Raw genomic sequence first — 20,875 nt, forward strand, 5'->3', positions numbered from 1 at the left:
GTAAATACTAAATATTAAACATTATTGTGCAGCACATAAGATCAACAGAACACAGTGTGCTTTGAGGTAGGAGCCAGAAAGGGTGTAGTTTGTGATCACCCGTGTGTACACCTGTGAGCATGGACGCACTTGTTTTTTGTTTTTTTAAAAGGTTCCTTCATGTAATGATCTGCTAGAGGGTGTGGGGGGGCCACAGCCCCGTCCTCCAGGGCATGAAGCAGGTATGGAGGAGATCAAAACTCCAGACATCCAGAGGCCCCCAGAACACAAGAGACCAAGGAAGACCAACAGAGGGGCAGCTGCGCCACTGTCCCGGAAAGAGCTGAGGAGAGTCCCAGATGAGGGCTCACTCAGCAGCCGCGGAGCAGAAGCCAGGGGGGGTTGCAGTGACGCGCCCGGGCGCGTCACTGCAACTCCCTCCGCTTTACATATGTACTACTTCCAGTCCAGTGGGATTGAGGCCTGTGCAGAACAGCAGCAGGGACCGTCCATCAACCTGGTAGACTCTGCACTTTATGGAGACTTCAAGTTGACCTCTATTGTTGTCTTCCACAGTCCCACTGAGTTCCTAATGAGTGTTATCCGTGCACTAATAGCCCTGTACAACAGGAAAAGCCCCACACCAGTATCCATGTATGGGCTTTCCTGCTGTCTGGTCTGGTTGATCTGACTGGTCTTATAGTCCTGGTATAGGCCTGCTCAGCTTGGTTGTTACGATGCCTAACAGGAGCTTTCATGTTGTTGAGAAGCAGGTAGCAGTTTAATAGTGTTGATCCTTCATGACCAGGATTTTCCTGCTCCATGTTATCCAGTCTGGATGATTACCTGCTGTATTTTGGAGTGCTATAGCTTCTTTAGCCAGTAAGCGTGCATCCTCCCAGGTCATGGTGCTGTCCAGTTCTTCATACTGGAGACTCATTGCCGGGTATCTGATCATGGATCGTAGTGTATGCACTGTGAGTAGTCAGCAAGACTACAAAAGTAAATGTGGGGTGTCAAAATGCATGACAAAAATTCATTGTGTTAATGTACAGAACCAAAATGAGAGAAAAAGTTTTCTCTGTCCACATATTTATGGGCATAACTAAATCCATGTGTGGTGTAAAATTATGAAATTAAGATAATTAAGGATGCAGTTATTGATTATTTTAGTAACTGAGTATTTTAGCAGTTTAGTAATTAATTGGATAGGAAATTCTTTTGTCTTATTAATAAGCCATAATAAATATTCAACAGAGAAAACAACAAAGGTCTTTGTAAATGTCCTGCTCATTGGTTACCATTTCATAAACTGCAGTGTTTTAATCATCCAACTGAATCTGTCAAAAAAAGACGAATTCAGATGTGACATTAAAATTGATCTTTTTAAAGAAAAATATTTCTTAAATACATAAAAATAAGTAATAAATGATCTCAGCATAGTAATGTCAAACAAAATCAGGTTGAACCTAAACCACCTAAACATGGAACTAAAGCGCCTTGAGGCGACTTTTGTTGTGATTTGGTGCTGTATAAAAAATAAGATTGAATTGAACTAAGGAATAAAATAAAACTCCCTATATTCTGTTCTTTTAGAAGCTTTCTGACATTAATAGGAGACAAATAGAAGTGTGACCGTGTTTTATGTCCTGGATGACAAAGATTTGGTGTGTATTCATGTGCGTGTGTGTGTCTGCATATTTAAGTGTGCAAGTGAATGAGTGAGTTTGTGGCTCTAAGCCTTGACAGCCTTTAGTGGCGGCTGCAGTGAAGCAAAGCCAGCACATCAGCATTCTGAGGTTAGCCCAGTTCTTTGGTGTACACGTTAGTTAGTATTATTAATAATTCAGCCCCTCAGGTAAACTGTAGATCTTTCTCTGTGTAAAACAAACGGTGGTGGACGGAGCAGCTACAGAGTTTTCTTCACATCGGCGTTTGTGGATCAGGTGCTTTGATGGACTCCTGTTAGCTTTTTCCCAGTAACGATTTTAATGGTGATCACAGGAACAACTTTGCTGTTTTGGACGATAGAAGCACGTTTCCTTTTATTCAACCTGAGGCTCTGCCTCTTTGTGGTGTGTAGGCCAGCGTCATCATCACTGCTGCCGTCGCGTTCTCAGTGTTTTTGTTTAAAACTTCAGCTGTGTGGGTTTAATGTTGTCAGAGCTGTTATTCATACGCTGCTCCTAAATAGGTTTGTATTGCAGGTCACAAATGTGATTTGGTGCTGTATGAAAAACCAGAACTGAAATGTGAGCGAGGGCTGCAGAGTGATGCGATCGTGGCTCGAGTTGGGAGTTCGCCTTGTAATCGGAAGGTTGCCGGTTCGAGCCCCAGCTCAGACAGTCTCTGTCGTTGTGTCCTTTGGCAAGACACTTCACCCGTTGCCTACTGGTGGTGGTCAGAGGGCCCGGTGGCGCCAGTGTCCGGCAGCCTCGCCTCTGTCAGTGCGGCCCAGGGTGGCTGTGGCTACAATGTAGCTGCCATCACCAGTGTGTGGATGTGTGTGTGACTGGGTGGATGACTGGATATGTAAAGCGCTTTGGGGTCCTTATGGGCTAGTAAAGCGCTATAGGGTACCTGGATAGACAACGCAGAATAACACAACATCAGTTTGTGCTTGTTCCATGTTTAACCTCATCCTGGGGAATACGTAGCAGGTCTTTCACTAACGATTGAATTTAGAGCGCCATGCATTAAAACACGAGTAAAGGTTAACCTTCCCAGTACAGTCCAGTGTTTCCAGCACTGCTTTTAGGAAAGTCCACTTCATCTGGTTCTGTTCCCCACTCTGGCAGACAGCTGTTACTAAAATCTGTTTCTATGTTCAAGTGAACCTCTGGCTTCCAAATCATCGCCCTTCCCTGGTTTGATAAGGTTTTGAATAATGATCCTCTGCACAGTGATGCATGGAGTGCTATCTTACATTCACAATCTTATCTTGTGCAGCATCAGCAGCTGGAGCACACCGCATCCATCATGACAGCACCGCTAATGCTCCTTATCTATCATTTTCTATGGAAATGAAATTCAGGCACCTGTTCAACTAATATTCAATAAGGTATCATAATCACCTCGTTTCTTTTTTTGACTTTTTAAAAAAAAGCTTCAAAATGCTTCACAAGCAAAAAACATTCATCTGAAAATGCTCAGGTACCCGATGTCTGTGAAGGTTCTCAGTCATCCAGGTCATCGTAGTCTAAGGAGCTTGGAAAGAAAAGCATCTGGACTTCTTTAAGTTGCTTGAAGATGTTTCACCTCTGAAGCTTCTTCAGTTCTGAGGTCAAATGGTGGAGAGTCCCAGATTTAAGCCCTGTGGGAGTTTCCCCCCACCGAGAGGGTCATGGACCCCCTAATGATCCTCTACCTAATCACACGAGCCAAGGTGTGAAAACGGGTGTGGGTCCCAATCAGCCAGGGTTTCAGGTGAGCTCATTGTGAAACCTGGCCCCACCCTATCATGTGATTTCCTGAGGTCAGAAGGCCCAGGATGTGAGTGGGCGTTAAGGCGTCTGGGAAGGATCTCAAAACTGGATTATAGATGGCAGAGAGTTGGTGTCATAAGATGGCTGTTCAAACCATCTGTCTCTCTGTCCAAAATGTGAACACTGGCATCATCAAAAGAGTGACCTTTGACCTTTAGATGCAGATGAACTGCTGAGTCTTGTCCCGTTGAGTTGGCTCCTCTATGTTGTGCATTTATGAAGAAGCTTCTTTGATGAGAGGTGAAACGTCTTCAAGCAACTTAAAGAAGTCCAGACGCTTTTCTTTCCAAGCTCCTTAGATGCAAGGATTGAACTGAAGATGAAGACTGATTGAAATGAAAAGAAAGTCTGGCTCCTTGGAAGCAAAGTGTTTCGAGGTGAAGGAGGGGAAGCATGGACCTCTCCGACCCTCTGACCCCACAGCTCTCTGCTCATTTCTCTGCTGATTTCTTACCTGAGCAACAAACGTATTTGAGTACAATGAAGAAACAGATGGCAGAGGCAGCACGGTGGCACGGTGGTTAGCACCGTTGCCGGACAGCAAGAAGGTCCTGAGTTCAATTCCACCATCAGGCTGGGGTCTTTCTGTGTGGAGTTTGCATGTTCTCCCCGTGTTTGCGTGGGTTCCCTCCGGGTACTCCGGCTTCCTCCCACCGTCCAAAGACATGCAGCTTGTGGGGATAGGTTAATTGATTTATCCAAATTGTCACTAGGAGTGAATGTGAGTGTGAATGGGTGTCTGTCCCTGTGTGTTGGCCCTGCGACAGACTGGCGACCTGTCCAGGGTGTACCCTGCCTCTCGCCCTATGACAGCTGGGATAGGCTCCAGCGCCCCCCGCGACCCTGAAAAGGATAAGCGGAAGCGAATGGATGGATGGATGGAAGAAACAGATGATTATATGAAATGATTATGATCAGTGTTTATAATTTCTCATACTCAGCACACATATTGTTTGGGTTTAATTTGGCCAGAGTTCATTGTTTGCTAATTCTAGTGTGCATGTGCTTGTGGTCGTTGTGGGTGTTGACCAAGCTGACGACTTTCCCTCGTCTTACTGGACTTTACAAATGAAACTATTTAGTTTGTCCAAGTTTATTTCACAGCCTCACAGCTCACAGTAATGAAGCAGCACAGGGGTCACCTGTCGCCTCCTGAGTGGATGGCACATGTGAAGTGAGTAATCTAATTAAATTCTTGTTCTACAATGACACTTCATGGTATCTGCAGCTGTACTAATGTCCCCCCATTACATATGACCACAGCACGTGTGCTGGGCAGCGAGAGCGAGACATGAAATTAAAGCTGATTGGGGGGTTACTGCTGGTGATGGGGTGGAGAGAGGAGGCGGGCCACTGCTGGTCACATGGCAGTATTGATCCAATTAGTACTGAAATGCGGTTTTCATGTTTTATGTAAATGAAATGGCCTCTGAACATATCCAAAGACATCAGTTCCTTCCTAATAGTGAGGAGGGATTTCCTGATAATTATGTTTCACTGGTTGAGGCAGCACGTTATCTCCTTAGTCAGCACAGAGAGCCGCACATTTCTGACGAGTAAGAGTGCAATAAAAATGAATGTGTTTTCTCACTGAGCATGATTTTTACAGGAAGGGTTTAGTTTTTTTATTAACCTTGACTTTGGAGGAGCTCACGAGACTTTTCTTTGGTGCCTCGGGGAGTCCGATGCTTTGTTTTTATATTCTGAAGAACTTTTGCTTTGAGCTAGTTGAGACGCTGAGGATTCGCTGACTTGTATTCCAGTCTCGTCTGCAGTGCTCTGAGTGTACCTGTGTTTGCTGTTTGGATCCTCAGAAATCGAAGCTGTGATTTTTCTAAATGCGCGCCCCCATGGCTTCTACCTAGGCTTCCCTCATATCTCCGTGGGGAACTGTGAAATCCATTTACAGCATAGAGGAGCTACAGGTTACCAATGTTCTGCCTAAAGCTTCAGGGAACACATGACAGCATCAATAATCCACACACAGTGGAGTTTTGGTATTTTGGTATTCCACAGGACAAAGTGCCTGTGATGCCTGTTAGCTCCACCAGAAAATGAAGAACGTGTGAGCAAAAGCATCATCAACAACGCTGGAATACAAAAGCAGGATTTCAGCTTGTCGAGCACACGTGGCGGATCTTATTTATGCTTTGTTAAAAATACATTAGCATCTTTGAACTCTCTCTGTCTGCAGTCTCTTTGCCTTTATGAGTCCAACAAACCACAAACTTTTCTTTGTGAGAGGTCTTCAGAACACAGCACTAACAGACATTACGCACAGGAGTGTAACGTTTCCATTGTTACAGCTGTTATAGCTCGTCTGTCTACCAGCTGGCGGGATGTCTTGAGTTGATGTGACAGTAGGGTCATTGTGTCTGATTTGTCTAATCGCAGCTTAATCTTTTTCAAGGTACTGCCTAGTGCCATGTTGACGTGGGGATGACAAGGCCTTGGTTTTAATCCTGGTAGCTGAAGCGCCGCTGGTGGAGCAAATGAACCTAATCTGCAGTCAGATAAAAGGCGTGATTCCCAGCAAACACCGAGATGATGCTATTTATTGTTTTACCCGACTTATCGGCTTAACATGTAAAGATTTCACAAGAAACAGCTTAGAGGTTTTAGAAAGATAAAGACGGCTTAGTACCAGAGCTGTGTTTTCCTCACATGGTGTCATCAGGAAAATGAGAGGAAGAGTGCAGTGGGACGTTAGAATGTGTAGGCTCGATGGAAGAACCGTTTCACTTTGATGAGTAACTGGGATGTTTTTATTAGTTTGTACAAGTCTGAGATATCCAAAATGACAATTATATAATGATAATTTGACAAGTAATAGTTGTCCTAGTATTAAAATTATTGTAGACTAATGCATTCAGCTCTAACTAACAGACTGCTCATCATTTTCACAGAGATTATTCTTCCTGTAGGAGCTTCCTTTAGGTAAGAGCTGGGAATATTTTTGTGAATGGTTCTTTGGAAAAACGAAAAGTTCTTAACTCACAAATGTCAAAGCTGAGTAAATGTATTCAAATTATGATCAAGTTGAAATAGTTCATGTACCTGGTATTATATTAATATGACACAAAGTTCAGTTTGCATTGGACAGAAATAGCTCGATGATGTCCTGCCTAACATCGTAGACATTTACAGGTTTTCTACAGTTAGACTGTCTCCTAGAGTGTCTTTGACTTCTTTCTAATGCTTTCTCCATATTCTTGTGTATGCCTTATATCTCTGGGTGGAAGCAGGACTTGTGCAGACTCTCTTAAAAATCAAATCAGTGATGTGAAAATTGTCCAAGTCTTTAAGAAACTGCTTACAGAGCGACCATGACACTACCCCCACCTTAATGGGAGCCTCCCCCCACCCTAATGAAATTCTCACAACACTTTTAAAATGAGAATGGCAAGTCCAGGCACCCTTCTGAATGTTACCCCTTCCAGTTCGCAAAGTTTACAGTGCTTGCATACGTACTTCAAGTTATGGAGTAACTAGTTCTTGACTGTCATGCTCAGTTTGGACATTTGTCTGCGGTTGGAAACCTGAAGACAAACTGACCCGGGCCCTAAGTTCAACACAGAACTCCGTCAATACCCAGGGAGTGAACTGGGGTCCACGGTCGAAGACTCTATGGTGGGATGCCACAGAGCTGGAAAACATGGTCCAAGGAGTTGGGCAGTTTCTATGGCAGAGGGTAGAAACTTGGGCAAGGCCACAAAAATGAGCTGCTTTAGAAACTATTAAAACCCGATTCTTTGATCCCCGTAACAGAACAGAGAAAAGCTGACTCATAGTGGTCAAAACATTTATATTTCTTTTTTATTCAATCATCTTCCGGAAGAGAGAGCCCTGCACAGCCCCAAAAGCCAGCTGCAGAAACTCTAACATTAGACTCTAAGAACGTCTCACATATAGGTGTTATTTTGGTACTTTACACGTCACACAGTTTCGATACAAACATTCCTTATATGGTACAAGTTCCTCTTTTCTGTGTCTGATTTATTAATATGCCTGTGCACTAGTCAAGTCTGGGCCTCTCATAAAACAATCTAATCAGCAGATAAGCATTAAAAAATATATTTATTTCTTAACAAAACACAACCTACAATTGTCACAATTACTGTGTTACCTGAGGAGGGAGGTAATCCAGTGCATATGACCACGGTGGACCTGGCATGGGCGGGATTCTTAGCAGGACAGCTGGAGGAGAGGAGGTTTTGTTCTGAGCACAGATGGAGCAGGCAGAGACTTACTCTTGGACATTCTGGTTAGGGATGGTCACCAAAACATCAAAACAGGTTTTGCAAAAATGTGATTGTGTGCTTCTTTCTGGGTTACCAGGTAAATTTGGCAGTTGTACCCAGTGTATTACCTTAGCTCTGACTCCTGAGGGACCGTACAAAGGTCCATTCCTCATGTTCGGCTCCTCCCACTGGGCATCCGAGATTAGTGAGTCAATCTCCTAAATGAGGGCTTCGGTAACAATTGGTCTCCTCCTTGGTAGACTCTCTGTCGAGATAAGGTGTCAAGCTTAACGCTGCGTGACCATTGTTTATAAATTACAGTAAAATTAACCCGAATGAAGGAGAGAGCCCACCTGGCCTGATGAGCATTGAGGCATTTTGGTAAATGGACTGGTTCTTATATAGCGCTTTTTCTACTCTACCTGAGCACTCAAAGCGCTTTACGCAACTGGGCCCATTCACGCCCATACTTTTCAAACTGTTTAGTGCTTATTGTCTAACATTCATACACACATTCACACTCCGATGAACGCATCGGAGAGCAACATGGGGTCAGTACCTGACGTGCAGACTGGTGGAGAGCCTGGGATCGAACTGCCAACCTTCCGGTTAGTAGCTGCTCTACCACCTGAGCTACAGCCACCCCAGTATTTCGCATACTGTCAAAGGATTGGAGCAGGAGCAAAGCATTGTTTCAGCGTGTTGAAGGCCGAGTCAACTGACTGTAAAGTAATCTTAGGAGAGCTTAAGTGGCTCAAAGGGAAGGTAATCTTGATCTAATTCAGAATGAAGAATATGTAAAACCTTCGAAGCCCAGAACATGTTGTTGTTTTCTATCCGGTTGTTCAGTGATGACGTGACGAATCCTACTTCCGGGTCTAAAGTAGTCTGCGTTTAATATGGCTTTTGTGTTGTTAACATGTTTAATGTTTTGTATTTTCTTCTATTTGATTTCAAAAAGCTCCTAAAACAGTCAGTGATCCCTGTTGACCTCCCTCGTCTTTTATTACCGCTAATCATTTATTTAAGCTCAGTTTTTAAAACCTTAGGATGTAACTACAGCCCAGCCCATGCAGCAGTATATGAATGACTAACCTCGTATTGTGGATGGATTATCTCAGTTGTTCTCCTGGCTGAAGTTTGGTCCTTTTACAGCATCCTGCCATGCGATTACATTTGTTCCTGACCACCGAGAACACTCACGTTAACTTTTATCGAGTGGAAAAAAAGTTAGCTTGTTTATATTATGCTAACATAGCTGTGTCGCTAGCGGTCACGTAGCACATCATTATATACCAGCTAGCCAAACTTCAGTAACCCTACAAACGTCCCTGCTGTTTAGTTTTCTGTCTTCATTTATGTTGGAAGTGATAGCAGAGCTGTACGTTTTAATTTGTCTCCAAAACCCCGCAGTCAGGACATGCTACATTGTATTTAGATAGAAGCTAGCGAGCTAACTTCCTGCTAACTTCTAACTCCGTTAAATGTCATAAATTCCGTTTTCATGGATGCCTGGATGTTAAACTCAATTGTTACACCTGGTAGAGCAGAACGCTGATCATTTTATTAAAGATGAAAGACTTTAGACAGTTTTTCAACTCTCAGTAATGCCATAGTGATCGTTTGATATATGGACCTGCAGCGGCGTTTAGACCCAGACACGGCTACTGACGTCAGACTGAACAACCGGATTGGGAGGAACCGACTGGTTGACCACTGGTTGGACCTTGACTGGGCCTGTTTCCAGTGGACCCTTTGTCACAATGAAACCCTAGATGGAGACAGACTGGACATGAACTCACACATTTCACCTCAGGAGATGTTGAAGTCATTTAAATAAACAAAAGATGCAGTGATTGATGAAGTACCTGAGGGCCTGAAACTATGCTGGGGCATCGTTAAACCCAAAGACAAGACAAGATACTCAGAGTAGTCTGTCACGGACTGCCGGGGCAGACCGTGTGGAGTGAGTAGAGGACCCAAGAGCAAACAGAGGTGAGGACACAAAACTGGACTTAACAAAAGGCGAGCCTTTATTTAGGGCTGAAAACTTATGGAAAAAACAACAAAGTAACTGAGGGAAAACCTGAACATAGACTGGGAAACTATGACTCTGAGATTTAGACTATGACTAAACAAAATACAAACTGTGACTTATTATGGCTGGGAAACTATGACAAGGGGGTAGGGGAGATAATACAGACGACGCGACACAGACTACATGAAGCACAGAGACTAAATACACATGAGGGATGATCAGGGGAAGTGGCCACACATGGGTGCACAACTGACACACATGAACCTAACGACAGGACAGGAGAGGTGAAACTAAATACACTGACATTGAATACAGACTTTCAAAGTAAAACAGGAAACATGGAGATTAGACATTACATGAACTAAACATAACCACGCAGACATGACGCATGAACCAGGGAGACTAGTACAGGGGGAGACAACAAGACTAAACAGCAATCTAGAAATTAACTAGGTGAACTAAGCTAAGGCACAAATAAATACAAAAGATACATAAACTCAAACACTGGGTCGCTCGACCCAGGACCGTGACAGTAGTCTAGGTGAACATTAAAGGCATTGGTCTTTCAATTATGACAGATTCCCTTGTTTTGACTTAAAATGAAGATTCTGTATTGTCCATTTCTTTTTGTGTGTTTGTGTTAATCATGTTAGATTCTTGAAAGAAAAAGCTTGCATTGCTCTTCGCCAACACACGCTCAACATTTCTGTCTTGCCTCACTTTCTTTCACACACCCTGCAGCAGAGATGATCCTTGGCAAATACTGAAGATTGAAAAGGATGGAGGGAAGAGACGGTGTGTGTTCACAGCAAGGTTAAAGCTAGCTGAGACCCACCTTGAGCCCTGTGCTGGCTAACAGGCAGCAGGCTAATAACTTCAACTATCTCAGCACTCAGCTCAAGGCACTGCTGACAGGACTGTACACACACACACACACACACACACACACGCACGCACACACACACGCACGCACACACACACACACACACACACACACACACACACACACACACACACACACACACACACACACACACACACACACGCACATGCCTGATAGATAAATAGGTGTTGAGCATTTCTCCAGCTGTGGTAAAAACGTTTGCTGCATGAACTGAAAGGAACACCAGGTTTGACCAGGTTTGACTTACCTCGGCTGTCTTTAGTAAATTTTACTTGTAGAAACTTGAGAAAGAGCTGCGGTTGTTTGAATGTACGGGGTTAATGGCTGCTGTCATTTACTGTCTTTGCAGCAGATTTTGTAAGAGTGAATGGACTCGTTGGTTACTTTGTAATGTACACCGCTTTGTAGTTTTAGTATGTGCAGTGGTAACTTGTGCCACTGCACTCGGACTAAACATAGATATTTTTACTATATGTGAAAATTTGAATGTAGAATAACCAGACAAAGATATCCAGTGTGCAACATGGACTTTTGTGGCTATCAAAAGCTTGTAAGAGATCTCAGTAAGAATCCCTGTAATGAATAAAAAGAATGAAAAAGGCAGAAGAATGCATAGAAGAGGCCATTTGCGTTCTTAGAATTACATCACCAGCATCTGAGCTTACAGTTCTGTATGGTCAAAATAAACATCACTGATAATAATGGATTGCATTTATATAGCGCTTTTCAAGGCACCCAAAGGGCTTTACAATGCCACTATTCATTCACTCTCACATTCACACACTGGTGCAGGCAAGCTACGGTTGTAGCCACAGCTGCCCTGGGGCAGACTGACAGAGGCGACGCTGCCACATCACCCAATCGGCCCCTCTGGCCAACACCAGTAGGCAGTCGGTGCCCAAGGACACATCACCGACTGGGACAGACAGAGCTGGGGGATCAAACCGGCAACCTTCCGGTTACGAGATGAGCTTCCCAACCCCATGAACCACAGTTGCCCGAAGTAACAGATGATTCTAGTAACGTGCCATGAAAAAATAGAATAGACTAAAGTCCCAGGCATGTGCAGGGGAGGGAGGGGCTTGAGCACCCACCCCTTTCCTGATGGCTGCCCAAAGTGCCCTTTTGTTCAGGCAATATTTAAAAATTTGTTTATTTAAAAAAAAAATGTGTGTGTGCGTGCGGACTCCTATCTGTGCCCCTCAACAATAATATTTAACTATTAATCACAGTTTTTCTAAATAAAAGGATCTGTCACATGATGACCATTAACCAATGATCGCCCTTGACGCCACAGCACGCTGGTTACGAGCCGGAAACAAGCTCACAAACAGCACGCACATTTTTTGCGGTCCGGAGCTGTAGGAGAAACACAAATTAACTCAGAGACACAGACTGATGCAACAGAACCAGTAAGTAGGTGTGCAGCGTACACTGTAGTCTATAGCACACAGGAGTATTAGCTTATCATGTACACGTTGGTAAGCTGTCTTGTGGCAACTGACGAAACAAACGAGCGTGTTGTGTGTGCAACAGCGCGACAAACATTACCTGTCCTTTTATTAACTGCACAAGTAGTGCTGGTCATAGCTGCTGGCTACCTGGCTGCCATGGGTCTGTAGCTCTGTCACCGTTTTAGGGAACATATTTAGTTTTAAAGTAAGTTACCGGGCTTTTCCTGCCTTTCTGGGGGGATTATATTTCACTAAAACAATGTAATATGCATGTCCACATAATTATGGATTATTATAATTATGATATTTAAAAAAACACACGCTGTATTTTAAAGAACATACATTAAGAAACAGATTATATTAGATTTATATTTCAACATGAGGAGGAAACAGCAGGGGCTGTGTGAGGATACTAAAGGCAGTGGATCCCTCAGCAGCTGGATTACAAAGAGCACAGGTAACATTAACACATGTACCAGTTGTTGGAGAGGTTTTCCAGTATAAAAATAATAAGAAGCACAACTGGAACGTTTTGTTTCTATAACATTTTTCCAGCATCATTTTATTACAGGTTAAGTGCAGGAGTTGTTAGGTGTGGATAATTAAATAATAGTTTATTGCAATAGCAAGTTGTGCCTTGTTCTCAGATGGACAGCAAGTGGAGAGTGATAGATGAGATGAGGAGATGAAGGAGGAAGAGAAGCAGAGAGTGATTCACAGGCAGAGCCGAGTTTATTTCTCACAGTTTGTTGTTGCCTTATGGTTCCAAGCGCTGTCACCTATCTTTGCATTTTGTTATTATCTCAAGACACTTGTTTAATCAGCTACCATCTCTCCTGTGGACTCTTTACTGTCTACAGTCTCAGATCAGCACAGCCCTCCAGCACCATCAGCAGCAGCAGAAACCCCTCAACAGCAACATTGTACCCATCAGGTCAAACACAGGCTACATTTGCTTTGCATTGTCGCCACCTCACAACAGTGATATAGTATGATGCAATCCCATATTAGATTCTTGATGAATGTGTGTTGTTGTTATTCAGCCTGGTTCATTGTGCCCCTTTTAAACTTTGAGCACCCGCCCCTTTAAACGTCTCTGCACGGCCCTGTAAAGTCCTAAATAGTAGCTGGGACAGGCTGTGTGGTAAAAACACACACAACAAATAGTGAAGCTGGAGCTGTCGGTTGGCTTTGCTTTGCACACCTTCGAGCATGTTAGTAACAAAAATGTTTCAAAGGAAAGAAAGCTGGGGTTTGGGCTGACGTCAGACTCTTTACACTGATGTTAATTGCACTGGAACAGATTTTCTATGTGCAGGTCAAAAATCACCAAGCTTTGCAATTCTTGACTGAATTTGACTGAAAGCCTCTGATTGCCTTAGTGTGTAAATGCAGTGCATCATAATTATGGAAAGCATGTTGAAATGACAGTTGTTACTTGTTATCTGTTTCTGCTTGGGTGTTAAAGTCTTCTTCTGCTGAACATTTCTGTTACGGGTCTTAATGTCAGTACTTTCTAAAAACATGATGGAGCATTTTTAATCTTACAGCTATCTGAACTGAAGCTCATTTTTAAACTGCAGCTAATGGTTTTCTTTTTCAGCAGAAAGCAAAAACAACAACAACTGTGAAAAGTCAGTTACATGACAGAAAGAGCAGCAGCAGAATTTTTATACTTTTGTGTTTTGAGCCTTTTTCAGTTTCAGTACTTTGGTTCATTATTTCAGTTTTCAGTCTTTCTAATCATTCATCTTCACTTCATTTCACATTTGAGTTATTTTATGACACAGACTGCAAGAAGTTTGAAAAAGCAAAATCGTACTGAGGTGTCCCATTCACACACATCTGAAGCAAAGCCTCCTTTGGTTGTGCTGACAGACTAAAACTAAAGCAGTTTCCCTGCATTTTCATTCTGGAGCTTTTATACGAACAGATCATTTATTTGATTTCAGTTAGCTAGAATGCTTTCTTCAAACAGTTTGTAGCTTGCTTTAAGCTAATAGTGCTAACTGTGTACAGCACACCGTTCAGAGACATCAGCAGGATTCATGGAAACAAAATACAGTCTACCACTAAATCACATCCACACACACACAACTGCTGAAGGAGCATTCAGGTCGGGAGCAGACGGGCCTGAGTGTGTGTGAAGGTTACAGAGGAGTGTGAATGAGCCTGGAGGCACTGCTGACTGCGCTCTGTTACTATGGAGCCACGTATTGAACCCCTTCTTAAATCCAGTCATCAGATTGTTTCTGAATATGTACTGGACGTGTGTGTCCACGTGTCGGTACATGAATATTTATCTTTTTGTGCTTAGGTGACATTTAGTGTGTGTGTGTGTGGATTCGATTGCACTGAAGTCTTTAAAGGTGTTTCAGCACCACAGCACTCCAACAATAATCCCACGCCCCCATGCCCTCACGTGTCAGGTTTCCTACAAATCCTGAAGAATGCATGTATAATTGTAGCAGAACTATCACTATTTTATTTATTTATTAACCTTTATTTAACCAGGAAAAGTCCCATTGAGATTAAAAACCTCTTTTGCAAGGGAGTCCTGGCCAAGAGGCGACAACACGTTGAAATTACAAAGTTACATACATATTATAAATAACAATTACATTTTAAAAACATTTTTCTCTGGCTCTCTCAATCTGGACTTAAAAGCATTTAATGAAATAAGATCTGCTATCTTCCAGTCTTTTTGCATCATGTTCCATGTGAAAGGGGCAGCATAAGTAAAAGCCCTCTTTCCCAGTTCAGTTCTGGCAAATGGAACATTGAGCAATAAAAGATCGCTTGAACGCAGGCTGTAAGAAACAGTACTTCTCCATGTGAGCAGATCGCAAATGTAGGTGGGCATTTGTCCAAGCAGGGCCTTATAAATAAAGATGCACCAGTGAGCAAACCTCCTGGAGGACAACGAAGGCCATCCCACTCGAGCGTACAGATCACAACAATGGGTCAAGGCCCTACAGTTTGTAATAAACCGTAAGGAGGCATGATAAACTGAGTCAATCTTATGAAGACACTGGGCGGAAGCATTCATGTACAGCAGATCACCATAATCTAAAACAGATAAAAATGTAGCATTTACAAGACGCTTTTTTGTCTCAAAAGAAAAGCAAAATTTGTTTCGAAAGAAAAATCCCAATTTTAGTTTGAGTTTTTTCACAAGATTGTCTATGTGAGGTTTAAAGGTCAGAGAATCATCAATTAAAAAGCCAAGATATTTATACGTATGCACCACTTCTATGAGGTTTCCCTCAAGAGTGGACACCAAGGGGACAGTTTGAGGAAATCTCTTCATGTTTGAAAACAACATTAGCTTTGTCTTTTCAGCATTGAGAACCAATTTCAGCTCCAGAAGTGTGTGCTGAACCACGTCAAAAGCTTTCTGCAACGATTCTATTGCCTTTTCAAAGTTTGAGCCAAAGGAATAAATAACTGTGTCATCAGCATAAAAATGCATACTAGCATTGGACACATTTTGTCCCAAATCATTTATATACATGATGAACAGCAGAGGTCCTAAAATTGAACCCTGTGGCACCCCAGTGTGAATATTCAAAAGTTCTGAGCACAGATTTTCACATTTAATGCATTGAGTCCTGTCACTCAAATAATTAGTAAACCAGGAGACAACATGTCTAGACAGCCCCAAAGAAAGAAGCCTATGCTTTAAAATGGCGTGATCCACAGTGTCGAAAGCTTTTGACAGGTCAATAAAGAGAGAAGCACAGTGCTGTTTTTTATCAAGAGCAACAAGTATGTCATTTATCACTTTTGTGGCAGCCGTGACAGCACTATGCTGTTTTCTGAATCACTAAATGACTAAACAGAAAGATTTCATGGACAAACAGCAACAGAGTGCTTCAAACTGTTCAAATGTCATCCTTGATGCCAGTCGATATCTGAGCTGGCTGAGCACCTCAGAGGAGGCTCACAATTTCAACAGCACAGTCCTACCCTCACAGACCTCTTTATACAACATTCACACAAGCACTTTTCCTGCTTGTACAGTTTTTTCTGATGGCTTAAGCACATTTTTTGTAACTATTGGCTATTTTTGCAAAACTCTACACACAAATAAGAAAACCCTTCACCCAATCAGCAAAACATTGCAGTTTTCTTGCAAAAACTAATAAACCTTGCTTAACTCTCCAAACCTTTGTAAAAATTGTATTTTCGTATCAAACAAGCCATCACATTAATAAGCACACAATGCACCAACTACACACTGATGGTATGAATGAAAAACACATCTGGCTTTTGCTTTCTCTGTGCACAAGGTAGGCCATGTCAGTTTGAGATCATACTTTTGTCATAGGTCCGTAAACATAGAGGGAGCCAAACTTCAAGTACTGGTGTTTATTCACACAATTCAAAACAAACACAAGTGTTTATTTCCAAGTCAAAACAGAATAGTAATTTCACTGAGGAAAAGAAGAAATTAGTCTACATCGTGTCGTCGTTATGGTTTGGAGGAGGACTCAAGCGCAGGACTCTGGGCTCAGATGCACAGAAGAAAGATTTATTTACAATTCACCAGGTGTATACACAAGAAGGTGCAGGGGGAGGGGGGGGGGTGCTATGTACAGCTGCGTGAAGGAAAAGGGGCTCCAGGGAAGTCCAGGGGAAAAGCCCGCGTTCTTCAGATCATCCACACACACGATCACTGGCTCTTACTCCAACACGGGAATCACACGGGGGGAAAATCCAGGGAGCTCTGTGGACAGGGAGACGGGGTTAAATACAGCGCACAAAGGAAACACACTGAACTGGACTTGCAGTAGCTTGGCTTCACTAACACGTGGTAGTGGTAGAGGGCGTGGGCCGAGGGCGTGGGCCCACAGTGAGTTCCGCCCCGGCGAGAGAGAAGAGGAGAGAGAGGAAGAGATAGAGCGTGCTGATCAGCGTGCAGCTGATCCGCCTGGCCGTGACAGTCGTCTCTCGGGGTCCAGCCACAAAATTTTGTCTACATCACATGCAATGTCCTCTAGTCCAAGGCACCGGGGAATATATCTTGTGGAATGGCGTATCCAGGCCTGACATGATACCTGGTCAATATCCCCACATGCCTCCTCCACTGCCTGTAAAAGGGCTATGCGTTGATGGGGATGACAGTCATAGACCTCCCAGCGCCAGGCAGAGAAGAACTCTTCAATTGGATTCAAGAATGGAGAGTATGGGGGGAGGTTGAGTACAGGGAAGAGTGGTTGATCTATAAACCAGTTGCGGACCAAAGCAGCCCTATGGAAACTAACATTGTCCCATATGATGATGTATCTGGTCTGCTCTGGTTGTTGTAATGTGTGCAGTGTTATATGGGCCCAGGGTTGCATGATGGTGAACAACACCATTTTGACTTATAGCTGCACACATAGTTATGTTACCACCACGTTGTCCTGGGACATTGATTATGGCACGGTGTCCAATGATGTTCCTGCCACGTCTCCTTGTCTTAGTGAGTTGGAAACCAGCCTCATCCGCAAAAAACTGCTCATGACCCATCTGCCTCGAGCTCCATCGCTCTCTAGACAAGACAAAACAAATTCAGCACAGCAGGCACATGCACAGCACTACAGTGTGCACTTCCAGATTCAGTACCAATGATACTATACCTGCACATAGTCATATCGCAGCTGTTTTACACATTCACTGTTTCTTTCCAAAGGTGCTCTGTAGATTTGTTTCATTCGGATTCTGTTGTGGGCAAGTACACGACCTAATACAGAAATGCTCACATTTTGTATGTTTTGGAAGGTGGTGTCATCCTCCATTATGCGCTGCTGAATTTCACGTAGTCTTATGGAATTATTTGCAATCACCATATTGACTATATGGGTTTCTTGGTCTGCAGTGAACATGCTTCCTCTGCCCCAGCATCTGGTGAGCTAGCAATTCTGTAAAGTAACAGTTTCAGTATTGTTACATCTATGGTATTGTTGTGTTCCTCATTAGCATACGGCAGTGCTACAAGTCTTAGTGCAAAGTGACTGTGCTAACGATGCTCATTTCAAAATGTCCTTATGATGGCTGGTATAGTGTAGCAGCTCAAGTTAGGCTGGACCCGTTGGCCAGCTTCCCTCAGGGTCACTCCACGGTTGATTACATGGTCCACTATTGTAGCTCTGATGTCATCAGCAATTCCATTTCTTACTCTTCTTATCCTTCCTCTTCCCCCTCCTTGTCCTCCTCTTGCTCCTCCTTGTCCTCTTCCTCTAACTTCACCTCCTTGTCCTTGTCCTGTTCGTCCTACTTCTTCACCTCCACGTTCTCTTCCTCGGCCTCCTCTAATTCTCACTCTTCCTGCTCCCTCCATTGTACTCCACACGGACAGCTTACCTGTAGCTTATTTATAGTGCTTAGGCTGATTGCAAGAGTGTTGTGCAGTGGATTGTACCTACAGGTTTGCAAAGTGTGTGTTACAAAATGGCAAACTGAGTGCAAAAAGTGTTTGTGCTTTTAGTTTTGCAAACTCACTGAGTGGTTTTGCTATAAGTCTGAATAGTTTTAGAGATTGTGCTACAGGAATCACAGTTAGGGTTTAAGCATTCAGAAAAAACTGTAAGCTTATAACTAACATTCACACATCAGAGAGCAACTGAGGGTTAGTACCTTGCCCAAGGATATTTGGCATGCAGACTGGGCGGAGCCAGCGATTGAACCACCAATCAGTAGATGACCTCTACCTCCTGAGCTACAGCCACCCTGAAGAGGAGCACAAAGGGGGGCTTCCCTAGAAAACTTCCCACAACCTCTGTGTGTGTGTGTGTGTGTGTGTGTGTGTGTGTGTGTGTCTTTGCGCAAACAAACACTGTTATGAGAAAAGCTCCTGCTCAGAAATCGAACCAGTGATGTAGCAAATAAGATCAAAGCCCCAAACGTGTGCACAGTGTAGCAGACAGTAGAAAGTTGTGTTTTTATTTTACAACTCTTTCTTCTCACGTCAGAAATTGTTTGTCAGAAGCTCCACATTGTATATGAATTAATGTTCTGTGAAATTAAACCATGTTAAAAAGCATCTTGTACGATAGCCACATTTGTGCTCAGCCACCAAAAATTGAGCTCATCCCTCGTGGAGCAGGACTGTAGCTGACAGGAGAGGGAGGAGGGCGCGTGGCCTCAGAGGAAGGTCAAAACTTCTACTCTTGCTGTTCCAACAGTTTTGAAAAACATTTATCTTTTTCATTTTCTACTGACGTCCAGACATCCTCTGTTTTGGTTTGTTGTTTATTTTTTACTTCATTTGGGGTGTTTGGAAACCCTGCCTGGAGATCACTTTAGGTCAGCCATGTTGTTTCAAACGTCTACTTACAGTAAACAGTTTCCTGTTGAGTACATCGTCTCAGTCACTGGTTCTACCTGTGTTCAGCTTTCAGATTGTGCTTCCTGTGAGTGTCCAGGTGGACGCTAAAGTTAGGTATGCTTTCCCCTGTGACCCATCCTGTTTCAGTCAGATTGTCCCCTTGTCCATTACTCATGACAAGACGATTATGCTCGTCTTACAGCTCCATGATGAAACTTTGCAGTAGGTGTTGTCATAGTGACTGTATTCTCTCTATGGGTGGTTGTTGTATTATTTGCAAAAATTGTGTTTTTGAAGACAACATATGATGGAAATATATTTCAGAGAAGGCAGACTAACTGTGTCTGCAACAAGTGTGTGCTTTCAAGTTTGTTTCTTTCATTAATTAATTTGATAAAATCAAAAACAGTTTAACTGACACAGACACATCTGGCCTGACTGCCTCTATTATCTAGCTAAGAGATACTGTTTGAAGAGAAAAGCCACATAACACACCAACAGGCAGCTTTTAGCTGAAATAAACCCTTTATTTATGGAGAAGCTACTAAACAGAATAATGCTGACAGTCTGAATGGATAACGAGGACAACTGGAGAACAGAAGCTGATTAGATGAGAGAGCTGTTATGTCCCGTCAAGGCGCGGCCAGACCACAACATAAAGGGTGATCCATCCCCGTCCAACCCCAAGCAGCACTTCACACAATTAATACTTTGTGACAGTGATTTATTTACGATTAGTGAATTTAAACAAAGGAAGGGAGCGAATTATAACTTTGGGGTGAAGCCAAGGCCAAAATAACAAACAAAAGGTAACCTATCTCAGGAGTAAATACAACTTACCTAGTCAAAGAACTAAACCAAACGACAATTACTTTCCTCCCTACCTAACAAAAACAGGAGAAAACTAATCAAACAAAAATGCTCCTACATTAAACCAACATAGTGAAACACACGGTCTGCTGGTTGGGTTGGGCCAAGGATGAATGACCTGGCAGTCCCTGGCGGCGTCTTCTTATGCGCTGCCTCCCGGTCGTTAGCCAATCGGTACGGTCCATCCACCCTGGATGCACCAATCATGGAGGAGCACCTGCACACTCAAATTTACATATTATAATTACGACAACAGTCGTAACAGAGCTGTATTTGAAGTGGAGAAGAGCAAAGCTGACGAATACGATAAGTGGAGGACCTCAAAGTCCCTTTAGCCACCTCAGTGAATGTAAGTGCAGAGCTATCAGCTATCTCTCTGAGCTTCTTCATCCATACATACCTTCCCGGTCCCTCAGGTCGGCAGACCAGCTCCTCCTGAGCGTGCCCAGGACTAATCGTAAGCTCAGAGGGGATCGGGCGTTTGCTGTTGCAGCACCAAAATTGTGGAATGAGTTGCCTTTACATGTTAGACAGGCACCTTCCTTATCTGTTTTTAAATCACGTCTTAAAACATATTTATTTACCTTGGCTT

At 43.2% G+C, this 20,875-nt stretch overlaps 1 protein-coding gene across 5 annotated transcripts in view; it reads left to right on the forward strand.

Annotated features, from left to right (window-relative positions):
* rbfox3a (RNA binding fox-1 homolog 3a) overlaps positions 1-20,875 on the forward strand; it is a 595,842-nt gene that overhangs the window by 15,711 nt on the left and 559,256 nt on the right. The window lies entirely within an intron of this gene.

Source organism: Maylandia zebra, linkage group LG8 (assembly GCF_041146795.1).
Source record: "Maylandia zebra isolate NMK-2024a linkage group LG8, Mzebra_GT3a, whole genome shotgun sequence".
NCBI classification, from domain to species: domain Eukaryota; kingdom Metazoa; phylum Chordata; class Actinopteri; order Cichliformes; family Cichlidae; genus Maylandia; species Maylandia zebra.